The sequence below is a fragment of the Nycticebus coucang genome, chromosome 13 (genome assembly GCF_027406575.1).
Source record: "Nycticebus coucang isolate mNycCou1 chromosome 13, mNycCou1.pri, whole genome shotgun sequence".
In the NCBI taxonomy this organism is placed as follows: domain Eukaryota; kingdom Metazoa; phylum Chordata; class Mammalia; order Primates; family Lorisidae; genus Nycticebus; species Nycticebus coucang.
Genome location: NC_069792.1, coordinates 27,991 through 43,250, shown reverse-complemented (window position 1 = coordinate 43,250; position 15,260 = coordinate 27,991). Strand labels below are relative to the sequence as shown.

Here is a 15,260-nt window from a genome sequence, read left to right as displayed (position 1 = left end):
AACTTAAGTGATCCAAGATTCGTGAAATAGACCTTAAATAGTCTGAGTAATATGATATCCCATAACACCATAATAGCAGGGGACTTCAACACTCCTCTTACAGAGCTGGATGGATCCTCTAAATAGAAATTAAACAATAAACAAGAAAGTTAAATGTGACCCTAGAACAACTGTGCTTGATAGACATATATAGAACACTCCATCCCAAAGCTAAAGAATATACATTCTTCTCATCGGCCTATGGAACGTTCTCCAAAATACATTATATCCTAGGACAAATCAAACCTCAACAAAATCAAAAGAACTGAAATTTTATTTTGTATCTTCTCAGACCACAAGGCATTAAAAGTGGAACTCAACACCAACAAAAATCGTCATCCCCACACAAATGCATGGAAATTAAACAACCTTACGCTGAATGACAGTTCAGTCAAGGGAGAAATAAAGAAGGAAATCATTAACTGCTTTGAGCATAACAACAATGAAGACACAAGCTACCAAAACCTGTGGACACTGCAAAAGCAGTCCTAAGAAGGAATTTATCACATTAGATGCCTACATCCAAAACACAGAAAGAGAGCGCATCAATAACTTAATGAATCATCTTAAAATAATAGAAAAGGAAGAGCAATCCAATCCTAGACCTAGCAGAAGAAAATAAATAACCAAAATTAAATCAGAAATGAATGAAATTGAAAAAAAAAAATCATTCCAAAAATTAATGAAACAAAAAGTTGGTTCTTTAAAAAGATAAATAAAATAGATAAAGCATTGGACAGATTAACCAAAAATAGAAAAGTAAAATCTCTAATAACCTCAATCAGAAACGAAAACTGATACCACAGAGATGTAAGAGATTATTTCTGAGTACTACCAAAAACTTTATGCTCAGAAATTTGACAATGTGGAGGAAATGGACCCATGCCTAGAATCACACCATCTTTCTAGACTTAACCAGGAAGAAATAGAACTCTTAAACACATCGATATCAAGCACTGAGATTGCAGAAACAATAAAAAAGCTTCCAACAAAAAAAAAGCCCAGGACCAGATGGCTTCAGAATCAGAATTCTATCACACCTTCAAAGATGAGTTTGTACCTATACTGTAGAACCTATTCCAAAACACTGAGAAGGAAGGAACTTTCCCCAACATGTTCTATGAAGCAAACATTACTGTAATTCCAAAACCAGAAAAGGACTCAACCAAAAAGGAGAACTACACACCAATTTCACTAAGAAATAGCAATGCAAAAATACTCAACAAAATCTTAGCTAACAGATTGAAGCTACTGATTAAAAAAATTATACATGGCAATCAATAGGTTTTATCCAAGGGATCCAAGGTTGGTTTAACACACACAAATCCGTAAATGTAATATACCATGTCGACAGAAGCAAAAACAAAGACCATACGATCCTCTCAATAGATGCAGGATGTACAATAGATGTACTGACAAAATTCAGCCTTTTCTAAAAAGAACACCAAAAAATAGGCATAGGTGGCACATTTCTTAACCTGATTGAAGCCACCTATGACAAACCCACAGCTAACATCACAGTGAATAGTGTAAAATGAAAGTTTTTCCACTTAGAACTGGAACCAGACAAGGATGTCCGCTATTAGATAAGGATGTCCGCTATTGCCACTATTATTCAACAGAGTTCTGGAAGTTCTAGCCAATGCAATCAGGAATGAGACGGATATAAAGGGCATCCAAATGTGGGTAGAGGAGGTCCAACTCTCCCTGTTTGCTGATGATATGATCTTATACTTAGAAAACGCCAGAGACTCAACCACAAAACTCCTGGAAGTCATCAGAAAATACAGTAATGTCTTAGGGTATAAAATCAATGTCCACAAATCAGTAGCCTTTGTATATACCAATAACGTTGAAAAGCAAATCAAGGACATAATTGCCTTCACAGTAACTTCAAAGAAAATGAAACGCTTAGAAATATACCTAACAAAGATATCTTCAAAGAGAATTATGAAACCCTAAGAAAAGAAAGTAAAGAAGACCCTAACAAATGGAAGAATATACCATGCTCTTGGCTGCGAAGAATCAACATTATCAAATGTCCATTCTACCCAAATCAATCTACAGATTCAATGCAATCCCCATTAAAATACCAACATCGTATTTTGAAGAACTGGAAAAAATAGCACTTAATTGTATGGAACCAGAAAACCCCCCGCATAGCTAAGGCTATTCTTAGTAATAAAAACAAAGCTGGAGGCATCACCCTACCAGACTTCAAGCTGTACTAGAAGGCCATAGTGATCAAAACAGCATAGTATTGGCACAAAAACAGAGACACAGATATATTGAACAGAATAGAAAACCAAGAGTTGAAATCAGTCTCTACTTGCCATCTGATCTTTGATAAACCTAACAAAAGCATATAGTGGGGAAATCCCTATCCAACAAATGGTGCTAGGAGAACTGGATAACCACATGTAAAAGACTGAAACTTGACCCACACATTTCACCCCTTACAAAAATTGACTCAATGGATAAGAGACTTAAATTAACACAAAAAAATGATGAAAATCTTAGAAGAAAGTGTGGGGAAAACTCTTGATGATGTTAGACTGGGGAAAGATTTTATGACCAAGACTTCAGTGGCCATGCAACAACAAAAATTAACAAATGGGACTTAATTAAACTGAAAAGCTTCTGCACAGCTAAGGACACAACAAGTAAAGCAAAAAGACAACTTTCAGAATCGGAAAAGATATTTTCAGGGTGTCAATCTGACCAAGGGTTGATAACTAAAATCTCTTAGAACTCAAATTAATCAACAGAAAAAGAATAAACAACCCCAAGTACCTCTGGGCAAGAGATATGAACAGAACCTTCTATGACGAGGACAGATGAATGGCTAACAAACATTTGAAAAAATGCTCATCATCCCTAATCATCAGAGAAAGGCAAATCAAAACCACCCTGAGATAACATCTAACCCCAGTGAGAAGGACCCATATCACAAAGTTTCAAAGCTGCAGATTCTGGCGTGGATATAGAGAGAAGGGATCACTTTTACACAGCTGGTGGGACTGCAAAATAATACAACCCTTTTGGAAGGAAGTATGGAGAATCCTCAAAGAACTCAAATTAGATATCCCATTTGATCCTGCAATCCCATTACTAGGCATCTACCCAGAAGGAAAAAAAAATCCTTTTATCATAAGGACATTTGCACTAGACTGTTTATCACAGCTCAATTAACAAACAACCTAAATGCCCACCAATCCAGGAATATTAAACAAGCTATGGTAAATGTATACCATGGAATACTATTCAGCCATTAAAAATATGGGGTCTTTACATCTTTTGTATTAACCTGGATGGAGGTGGAACATATTCTTCTTAGTAAAGCATCACAAGAATGGAGAAGCAAGAATCCAATGTACTCAATTCTAATATGAAGGCAGTAGATGATCTAATACAAGTGATGGGTAGGAGAATGAGGGCTTGGGGATAGAGGAGGAGGGTGGGGAATCAGGAGGTCATGGTGTATAGCACACCTCCTGGGGGCAGAACACAACTACAAAAGGGACTTTACCTAACAACTGCAATTAGTGTAACCTTTCTTTGTACCCTCAATGAATCCCAAATAATAAAAAACAAACAAAAAAACCAATTACTTTCTTTTTATTACTGAGTAATAGTCCATGGACAATCATTTATTTAATCATTCACCCACTGAAGAATATCTGTGTTGCTTCTAAATTGGGGCTACTATAAATAAAGCTCCTTATGATATCCATGTTAGGATTTTATATGAATTTGATTTTCATTTGCTGGGATAAATACCAAAAGATGGAATTGCTGGGTTGCATAATTCCATGTCTAATGTTGTAAGAAACTGGTGAACCATTTTCCAGAGTGGCTACAACTCTACAACATCACCAGTATTTGGTGTTATCATGATTTTTTATTTTAGCCACTCTTACAAGCAGAAGACGTAGAAGGAATAGGGCTATCCACCTTGGCAAAACAAGAATCAACAGCAAACTTGCTGATATTGATAAGAAAAGAAATATATACCTAATAAAGATAGTTTGCTTATATTCTTATTTGCAGCTATATCATTAAACTAAATACATATACACACATTATATATATACTTATTGCACATTGTATGGTATTTTAAAAGTTTCAAAGCACATTTCACCATATCATGAGAGTAAGGGGATAGATATTTTTAACTCATGTTTTATAGAAGAGAAAATTTTGGCATGGAAGTTAAATGATCCATCAATATAGAACCCCTCTGATACAATACATCATGAGAAAACAAAGAAAATAAGAAAACCCCTTTCCATAGGAAAAGCATAGTTTAAATGGTAATAGTAATCATGAAAAGAAAAATATCACACTAGAGATATGTCATGGCACAATGGTGGCATAAAAAGAATGAATGTTCCATGTACTGATCAGGAAAGGTGAATTCACTGACAAGATGATGTCTGAAAAAGCAGCACTTACAAAGTCACAAAAACATGAAATAATCAACATTTACTGAAAACTTAACTCTGTGCCATGAACATCTAGAATTACAATGGCAATAATTATCAAAGGAAAAAAGAGCTATTCAGCATAACCTAAGAATCCATATTTAATAGCTAGTGAAACTACAGCAAGCTGTACACTTGCTTGCAAAAAATATTGTCATTCTCTTTCATTATGTATCTTAAAAAATAAGTCAAAAAAGTTATTAATATTTGCAAATTATTAAGTGAATTCATGGAAAACTCAAATGCCAACTGAAAAACTACCAACAATAAGAAACTCCAATAAAAGCAAGTCACAAAATACCATTAAAAAGTTAGTTAAAACAGTCACAAAGAAAGATAGAATATCTAAAAGAAACTTAAAAGATATGTAAAATCTAAATGAAGAAAACTATTAGAAGACTTCAGGACATAAAGGAAGACACAAACAAATGGAAAGATATCTACTTAGATTTTTATGATCTGATCAGAGAAGAATGGTCTCTCAATGCAGTTTGAATGTGCATTTCTCCTATTGCAGGTGAGTTTTAGCATCTTCTCCTATGTTGGAAAATTGTTTTAATTTGCTTTTATCTGTAAACAGTTCATTCATAATTATTTTTTCCTTTTTATTTTCCTGAAGAATTTTATACAAGGATCATGATCTCATACTCTTTATTTTATAATAGTTATCTATTTTCCCCTAGATTAACTTCTTGATTTTTTTTTTTTTTGAGGGGTAGTGTGCCACTGCAGCAACCTCAAACTCCTGGGCTCAAGCAATCCTCCTGCCTCAGCCTCCCGAGTAGCTGGGACTACAGATATGTCCCATCATGCTTGGCTAATTTTTCTATTTTTAGTAAAGAAGGGGTCTCACTCTTGCTCAGGCTGGTCTCAAACTCCTGAGTTCAAGCGATCCTCTCGCCTTGGCCTCCCAGAGTGGCAGTATTACAGGCATGAGCCACTATACCCATCTCTTAATGGTTCTGTATTAGAAAGACTGGTCTTTGTGTTATGAGTTACAAATATTTTCCCCAGTTTTTATAAGTTTTAAATTGTGTGGGTGTATATGTAATTTAAAAACAATATTCTTTTAGAGATGAAGTCTGCCTATCTATGTTACCCAGCTGGACTGCAGTGGCTTTTCACAGGCAGGATCACAGCACACAGCAGTCTCAAAGCCCTCAGAAGGAACCAGACCTGCCAATACCTTTATCTGGACTTTTGGCCTCCAAAACTGTGAAGCAGTCAATTTCTGTTAATTAAGCCACCCAGGTTGTGGTACTTTATTGCAACAGCCATTGGAAACTAATACAGCTGGGAAAAAAGATAAGCAACACAAGGGGTCTGCCCTTTAAGAATCAAGTGGTCCAACAGGGAAAAAAGCATCAAGAACAATGATAAAAAATATTTAGCCATTTCTTTAAGGGGCAAGAGTTTTCTGACCTCAATAAATACAGACTTCAAGAAAATACTTCACATGGTATTTCAGAGAAAAAAGAAAAATCAAACATGAATTCCATTTTTTTCTTTCATTTTGCCTGTTAACCCCCACCCCTTTTTAAAATTTTGCCTTATAAAGACAATCAGTATCTGCAAAGAATATGACTCTTTTCATTTTAAGTTTTTATCTTCTTCCTTCTCCTTTAAACTTTCTGCAAAATCCTTTGCCCGACAGCCATGTCACCTATAATCCCAGCCACTTGAGAGGAGGAGGCAGACTTACCTGAGGCCAGGAGTTCAAGACCAACCTGGGCAACACAACAAAACTCTGCCTCTACAAAATATTTTTAAAACCTGACTTAGCGCCTGTAGCTCAGCAGCTAAGGCCACCAACCACATACACCAGAGCCGGCAAGTTCGAATCCAGCCCAGGCCTGCCAAACAATGACAAGTACAATCAAAAAATACCTGGGCGCTATGGCAGGCGCCTATGGGAGGCTGAGGCAAGAGAATCACTTAAGCCCAAGAGTTGGAGGTTGCTGTGAGCTGTGATGCCACAGCACTCTACCAAGGGCGACATAGTGAGACTCTGTCTCAAAAAAAAAAAAAAATTAAAACTTAGTGGTATAGTGGTACATATGTGTAGTCCCAGCTATTGGACAGTCTGACACAAGAGAATTCCTTCAGCCACAAAATTCAGGGCTGCAGTGAGCTATGATCATACCACTGCACTCCAACCTGAGAAATAAAGAAGCTCCTGTCTCTAAAAAAAAAACCAAATAAATAAATAACAAGTAAATTAAAAAGAAAAAAGATCCTTTGCCAACATCCATTTGTTCACTTCTCTTGCCCACTTCCAACTCTATTTCCCCCCTTTTCAGTTTTCTCTATTCTCAATGCCTTGCAGTTGAAGGAACAGACATAGACACAGCCTATGATATAATGCAGACTTTACCAAAGTATGTTCCCCATCGCTGCTTCCAACTTTCATAAAAATATTATTTCCTCACCCTAAATATGGTATAGAATTTTTATGTTGAAATTTCTGCTAATAGGCTGTCTTAAACTGATACAGTAGAACCTGCATAGTTGACTACCTCCCTACATTAACCACCTCCTTAAGTTGACCTAATTTTCACAGACCACACCTGTACCACATGTACATAGTGGAAGACTCATCTCTACATACTGACCACCTCTGTAAGTTATATCTTTTTTTTTTTTTTTTTTGTAGAGATACAGTCTCACTTTATGGCCCTCAGTAGAGTGCCGTGGCGTCACACGGCTCACAGCAACCTCCAACTCCTGGTCTTAAGAGATTCTCTTGCCTCAGCCTCCCGAGTAGCTGGGACTACAGGCGCCCGCCACAACGCCCAGCTATTTTTTTGATTGCAGTTCAGCCAGGGCCAGGTTTGAACCCGCCACCCTCGGTATATGGGGCCGGCGCCTTACCTACTGAGCCACTGGCGCCACCCTGTAAGTTATATCTTAACCACTGGGACTGTGACACACAATATTAATTTAGCCTCTATAACTTGACCAGTTGAGAGTACACTTTACACCAAGGGGTAAAAGGTATGATCTTAGTTGTATTGTTTTTTTTTTCCTTAGTGTAAGTTCTTTTTTCTAGTTTTATTACATGTTGGATTAGGCTTAATGTTCTATTGTTTATCAAGTGTTGCAGAATTTTTCAGCATGAAGGACTGGTCTGAATTGTAGGTACATCCTACAATTACTCAAAAACTTTACAATTAATCACAACATGTGAAAGAGGAAAGAATTCAAAGAGCTGACACTGAAAGAAAAGGTTGATCTACATTTTCTGGAAAGCAGCAGCCAAAGACAGCAGAACATCTTGGTGTTACCAAGACCACAGTTAGCAACATTCAAAAACATAAACCTGAGTATCTGGAGAGATACAGCAAGGAAAGTGGAGCCCTACACCAGAAAAGAAGGAAAACTGCCCTCAGTGAAGTCAATGAATCCCCATTAAGCTGTTCAAACAAATGGGGGCAGATATTGCCCAAATCTCTAAGCCAAGGATCCAAGAAGTTGATAAAAAATTCCCAAAGGAATATGGGGTGGCAGATTTCCAAGCATCAAGTGGTTGGCTTGAAACATTTAAACTGTGACATGAGATCTCCCAGAAAGTCTTGTGTGGTGAATCCAATGAAGTTCACCAGAAAACTTTCCAGTTCTGCTTTGCTCTAGCTCAAACAGAAAGAAACTAAATAAAGCCCTTGGTGATTAACAAATCAGCAAAGCCACAGACATTTAAGAACCTGAAAGCCAAAGAGCTCCTAGTTACCTGGAGATCAAACAAATGTGCATGGATGACTGGTGCCCTATTATAGGCAGAGTGGGCAAAGAGTATATTAACCAAGAAATGAAGAACAAATGGTCTGTTCTACTGACAGTAGACAACTCTCCTGGCCACCTGCAAGTGAATTATCTCACAAACATGACACTTAAATTTCTGCCTCCAAACACAATCTGAAAAATCCAACCTCTTGACCATCAAAACATTCAAAATGCACTACTGTAGCTCGGCGCCCATAGCTCAGTGGTTAGGGTTCCTGCCTCATGCACCAGGGCTGGCAGGTTCAAAACCAGTCTTGGCCAGCTAAACAACAACAAAAAACAACAGCCAGCCATTGTAGCGGGTGCCTGTAGTCCCAGCTACTTAGGAGGCTGAGGAAAAAGAACCTCTTAAAGCCAAGTTTGAGGTTGCTGTGAGCTGTGACACCACGACACTCTACCGAGGGCAACATAGTAAGACTCTGTCTCAAAAAAAAAAAATGCACTACTGGGCCCAGCTCCTGCAGTGGGTGGTTACTAAACACAAACCAGTGGCCGCCTGTGGAAGCAACTTCATCTGCTGCATCAGTTAACACTCCGCATGATATCCTCTGGATCTGGTCTGCTTGGAATGAAATTCAGCCAGAAATGATACAAAAGTGTTTCAAGAAAGTTGGATTTGTCACAACTCAGGAGCACAATGTTTTGGTCTCATTAGATAGTCCATCTCTTATGGCAGAATTCCATGGAGTAGATTTTGAAGATTTTATTGAAATAGATAACAAGGTGGCAAGCTACAATGAACCTGATCAGGAAGCAATTTTCCAAGTGATATTGACCAAAGTACAGACCAGCATATAAGTGCAGGAAGCAGCTGATAAAGTAGAAAAAGCAAGTGAGGATGACACAGAGTTTGCAGACACTCCAAAAGAAGAGGACGTCAGGCATATGACAATGCAGTTGAAGTTACCTGCTATGGAAAAATGCCCAAGAATGCTGAGTGGTGTAGCCAGCATTGAGAGTGCTTTCTCCAATTACGTTTGTAATAAGAATAAGAAATAGGCGAAGAAGGCGAAGACTGACTCTTTTTTCAAAAGGAATGATTAAGCCATGAGAAAACAGTAAATGTGCTGATTAAATGTATTGACTGTGTCTGACACTGTATGAATGATTTCACTGTGTTTTGATTATGTACGATATTCTCTAATAAAAGCTGTACAAGAAAGTAAAATACATGTACAGTAGGTCTAGTTCCTTATGTTGACCACCTCTGTATGTTGATCAGTTTGGTCAACTTGGGTGGTCAACTTACAGAGGTTCCACCGCATTTTAGAAGTTACTGTTTTAAAAATAAATCCAATCTAGGAAATGCCTTCAGTCCTTTTTCTCCTTATCTCTATTATGAATAGTAAAAATTTATTAAATTATTAACAATATTTTGTTAACAAGCTACATATGCAATAATTATACATTAATACAATCTCTTTCAGCCTTTCAAAATATATTGATCATTCTATAGAGTAGAAACTATAGCAGAGTGAGTTGAATGTACACAGACATGGTAAAACCATCCCTAAAGATCATTATGTAATTAATTCAAAGTAGCAACTTATTTAGCCTTGTCCCAATTTTTCTGCCACTCGCATATTCCCTTAGCTTTTATTTATTTTCGACAGGAAAGAAGTTGGTGGATCACTTGTAATTATCTTACAGTTTTAAAACAGAAAAACGTAAATATGAACTCACTTGATGATTTTGTTATTTATTTTAGGTTATGTAAATTAATTAAAGTATATTGTTTATAACTTTTTTGAGTGCGATACTTCTTGAAGCAATCTCCAGGATGAAGTCCAGGCTACTTCCCACGTCTCACTCTAGAAAATGATTTCTCTCCTTCCACTTTTCTCATTTCTTCTGCTACAAACCATGCAATCTTTTGTTGATTTTTTTCATTTGCATTATAAAATGCATCTTCCATTTAGCCTTTCCTCAGTATCAGAAGATGATGGTCTTCCCCTTTCTTTTTTTTTTTTTGGTTGCAGTTTGGCAGGGGCTGGGTTCGAACCCACCACCCTCGGCATATGGGGCCGGCGCCCCACCGACTGAGCCACAGGTGCCGCCCGTCTTCCCCTTTCTTAAATTTCTGTTCCTCACATTGCTCACAAGCTAAGTGATAAAGATTTCTCTTCTAAGAAAGATGTGTCTGAACTTTTTCTCCACTCTCCTTATTTAATGAGTAAAGAATGTAGCTGTTCACAAATGCAACTTCTATCAGCCAAAAGAATACATTTCCTACCATTTATAGGACCTCCTTATAACTCCGCAACATCCATAATACTGATCAGCTCTGTCCACTCTTCCCATAAACTTTGTATATTCTAAAACAACTGTTAGGGCCATTGCTGGAATCCCATGAGAGGCAATGGACCCCTGAGCTCCCGCTTTTAATTCTACTCTATGTCTCTTGTCTTTCTTTACCATCGCTCCTAACTTTATATTTCTTCAGTCGATCGCCTCCAGTTTCTACAGGTTTCAGCAGACGCTGCTCTTGGGTTGGACCCCGTCAGGGGAGGTCTGGTCAAGTCAGGCTGCTCCTGGGGCCTGGACTTCCCATAGGCTTCCAGGTAGACAGCAGTTCCCCAGGGTTCCTGCCCATGTTCATGTGTTCACCTTTCTGGCCATGATCCATAGTTGTGAAAGTCTTGCGGGGTGCAGAGTGAGAAAAGCAGGGAGCCTCCAACGGCCATGGACAGAGGACAGAGTTTCTTAAGGAAGCTTGGCCCATTTTCTGTTAACCCATGGAACTAGAGATCTGAAAACCAAAGGTTAATAACAATCTCCCTGAGCAGGCACAGAAGCTGAAGCAAGCAAAGCCTGCCTCATTCCACGGACCTCAGGCCAGCATCAAATGTTCTCTGAGCCTTACTTTCTCTCATCTGGAGAATGGGATGATATCCACCCATAGGTTGAAGGTCTCTGAAAAGACTCGGTACCAAGTTGGGAGTCGAGACGGGGAAGTTGATGTCATTGACACCATAATTATCACCATCATCCCTGCCCTGGTTGATGTTCTGTCCCAGCCCCTACTCAGAGGAGAGGGCCTGAGGATGGGAAAAGATGGGTATGTTACCCCAACTGGAGACGGGAAATTTCTTGAGCTGTCTCCCTCCCACAACCAGATGGAAAACACAGTTTATGATGCTCTTTTCCCAGTTTAGAGCTCCACTTTCCAGAACCCTAAGAGACATGGCCTGCTCCTCCCTCTCTTTCCATCGGTTCTCCCAACTTTGATCCTTCCCATCTTACACACTCTTCCCAGCATCTCCTCATCCGAGAAGCCTCCCCTGATTACATCAGCTTAAAGTGCTCTTGTCCTGACTCGTTTGCCCTCCTCCGCTCTTTCCTTTCCATTCATCTATCTTATTTCCACCCTTTCATTTATTCCTTTTATTTTTCAAACCTCTGGGCCTAGCACTATTCTTATCTACCAAGCGATACAGGACCTTGAGCCCTGTCCCCAGGGCATTTACACTCTGCACCAAGGAGGCAGACACTCCACAAATAAACAACCCCCCTCAAGAGCACAATGGTACAGCCAATGTTTGACAAAGCAGACAACAATGCACACTGGGGAACAGGAGCCTGTTCAATAAATGGTGCTGGGAAAATTGGATAGTCACAAAAAAAATAAAAATAAATAAATAAATAAATAAATAAAACAACAGTCAGTTTTTCAAACTGAACAGGGCGTTTCTTCCTATAACCAGTGCTCAACTGTGTTTATGGGCCAAAGAATGTACTCAGCATCTTATCACATTGATAAGCACATAATTCATATTCCTGAAGTTCCTTCTTTTTCAGATCACTTGGAAAATACTTCTTAGAAGCCATAAGTGTTTCTGTCATATATATTTTCATTTTATGCAATTGCCCAGCAAGTTGAAGGCTTATGTAGAACCTGTCAAATGTGATGGCCTGAACCACTTGTACATGCTTGAAAAACTTATGCCAAAACAATCACTTTGAGATGTAAATGGCAAATCAAGATGAATAAGACTTTATGTTTTTATCTTGCCATAATAGGGAATGCGAGAAAACACAATCATTTTCCTAATCACTCAGACAAAAATTCATAGGCCCCATTTTGTGAACAAATGTAACAACAACAACAACAAAGTGTTGAACATCTTCTGACATCAAAGGAGGATGGGAAAATTATGTTGGACAAGGTCTGACACAGGATCAGAAAGGGTTAATGCTTCTTTCTCAAAGTTAAATTTGGTATCCTTATTTAAAATCTCCAGAAAAAGATATATGCCACATCTGTTTAAAAAAAAAATACTGCTTTCTCCATATATTATGAAGTTTAAGAAATAAAAATTAAATTGATCTTTGAATATGACAGCATGTGGCACTAAAACAAAAAGTAAAATTATTGCAGTTTTATCAGAAGATTATGGTATTACAAATGGGTGCCTACCATTTTATTTTATACTGCATTTTACGAATTTTAAAGAAACATTTGGGATATTTTTCATTTGCATAGAAATCTCCTTAAGTGTTCAGTGAAACAATAATAAGGTTTGAACACTTACCAACATACCTATATAGAAACGCCTAATTTCACTAAAGTGTCTTTTAGGGACAGTACCCTATGTAACAGGTTCTAGCCAAGGGCAGAGGTGCTGGGGGAGGCACTCCTCCCCAAAGGAACAGCAAAGTGACAAACTCCTCACCACCTATATTCTTGTTAAGAATTTGTACTGTAGGACTCAACACCACCTTACAAGCTTCAGAACCAACCCCATGCTAAGGCTGCAGAACTCTAGCCCTCTGGGTATCTAGCTCCCAGAGACAAATGCAGCCCCATTTGTTCAAACACTAGAGTGAGTAGTTTCCTACTACTTGTAGATTAAAAACCTTCCCAAACTATTTCACCAAAAATTTCAGTCTGCAGCCATATAATTCTTATAGGATAGGTCGTGTTTATTTCCCAAAATCATGTTTTTTTAAAAAAAAAAAAAAAAGAAGAAGAAAAAGAAAACCCTGGAGCTATAAACATGAGTCCACCTGCTGGGCCCTGTAAGAAAAAGGGACAAAGCACACATAGAAAGTGTTAATGATTACCTGCAGGGAGCAGGAGGGATGGAGTGTCGACCAGAATAGAGATGAGAGACAGAGTTCTCAAAAATATGTTTTTACATTGTCTGGCTGTGTTTTAACCATGAATATACAACCTTCCCAAACTATGTAAGTAACTTTAAAAAAGAAAGGAAAAAAAAATCACATAGGGAAATATTAGCCTTGTACTTCCTCTGTTAAGAAACCAACAAAATGGGTGATGCCTGTAGCTCAAGCAGCTAAGGTATCAGCCACATAAACCAGAGCTGTCAGTTCAAATCCAGCCCAAGCCTGCCAAACAATGACTACAACCAAAAAATAGCCGGCATTGTGGCAGACGCCTGTACTCCCAGCTACTTGGGAGGCTGAGGTAAGAGAATCACTTAAACCCAGGAATTGGAGGTTGCTGTAAGCTGTGACATCCCAGCACTCTACCCAGGGCGATAGCTTGAGGCTCTGTCTCAAAAAAAAGAATAGAAAAGAAAACAACAAAATAGTATTACCTTTCTTAGACCTAGGGGATAATTCAAGGTGCTTTTCTGTAACAGTCTTCTTTTCAGCTGTGAATGACTGTAGGGAAAATAATAATGTCATTCATGTGACAAAAGCTAAAAACCAACAATATTTTATAAAATATTCAAAATATTAAATTATATCCTGCTTAACCTATTCCTCTCTGATTTCCTTTACTTACATTTACCAATTTCAGTATTTTTAAAGTAGACACTCTTTATATACTTATATTTATTTTTATGTGTTTCCTAAATCTAAACAAAGATCTCACTGATCAAAATATTTCACATTAACATTCAATAACTTCATATATATGACCCTGACCACCTATGAGGTCCTCATTACTCACCTGTATCCAAATTATCTTCAGAAGTTTAAACAGCATTCTTTCTATTCCTCTATATTGTAAGACCACATACACAAAAATTAACCAGCATATTTTACTGCCAAAAGATTTTGAACACACAGGCTTACCCCATTTTCACCATGCTCCACTTTATTGTGCTTTGTGTATACAGCATTTTTTACTAAAAGTTTGTGGTAACCCCATGTCAAGCAAGTCTATCAGGGCCATTTTTCCAACAACATGTGCTCACCTTGTGTCTCTGTGTCACAATTTGGTAATTCTCCCAATGTCAAACTTCATTATTATTACCTGCTATGATGATCTGTGATCAGTGACCTTTGATGTTACTGTTGTAACTAACCAACATAAGACAGCAATTTTTATTTTTATTTATTTATTTTTTTTTTTTTTTTTTGAGAAAGTCTTGCTCTGTTGCCCTGGATAGAGTACAATAGCTTCATTATAGCTCACTATAACCTCAAACTTCTGGGCTCAAGTTATCCTCCTGCCTCAGCCTCTCAAGTAGCTAAGACTACAGACACATACCACAATATCCAGTTAATTTTTTTCTATTTTTGGTAGAGACAGGGTCTTACTCTTGCTCAGGCTGGTCTCAAACTCTTAGCCTCAAGTGACCTCCCTGGAGATCTTAGCTAGATCTTTTGGACAACTTTGCCAAGACAGCAAATTTAATAAATAAATGTTGACTGGTTCTGACTGCTACACTGACCAGTTGTTCCTCCATCTCTCTGTCTCCTCAGTCCTCTCTATTTCGTGAGACTCAACGTATTGAAATAACCCTACAATGATTTTTTTTTTTTTTTTAAAGAGACAGAGTCTCACTTTGTCATCCGGTAGAGTGCTGTGGCATCACAGCTCACAATAACTTCCATCTCTTGGGCTTAAGTGATTCTCTTGCTTCAGCCTCCCAAGTAGCTAAGACTACAGGCGCCAGGCACAACGCCCAGCCATTTTTTGTTGCAGTTTGGCCAGGGCTGGGCTTAAACCCGCCACCCTTGGCATATGGGGCCGGCGCCCTA

General features: G+C 38.2%; 1 protein-coding gene across 1 annotated transcript in view; it reads right to left on the bottom strand.

Moving 5' to 3' along the window:
* The window catches only part of LOC128563185 (DNA repair-scaffolding protein-like), a 398,757-nt gene that overhangs the window by 371,498 nt on the left and 11,999 nt on the right, over positions 1–15,260 (bottom strand). Inside the window, 1 exon segment of the mRNA XM_053558362.1 lies at positions 13,865–13,931. The gene's annotated coding sequence lies outside the window, so the exon portion shown is untranslated.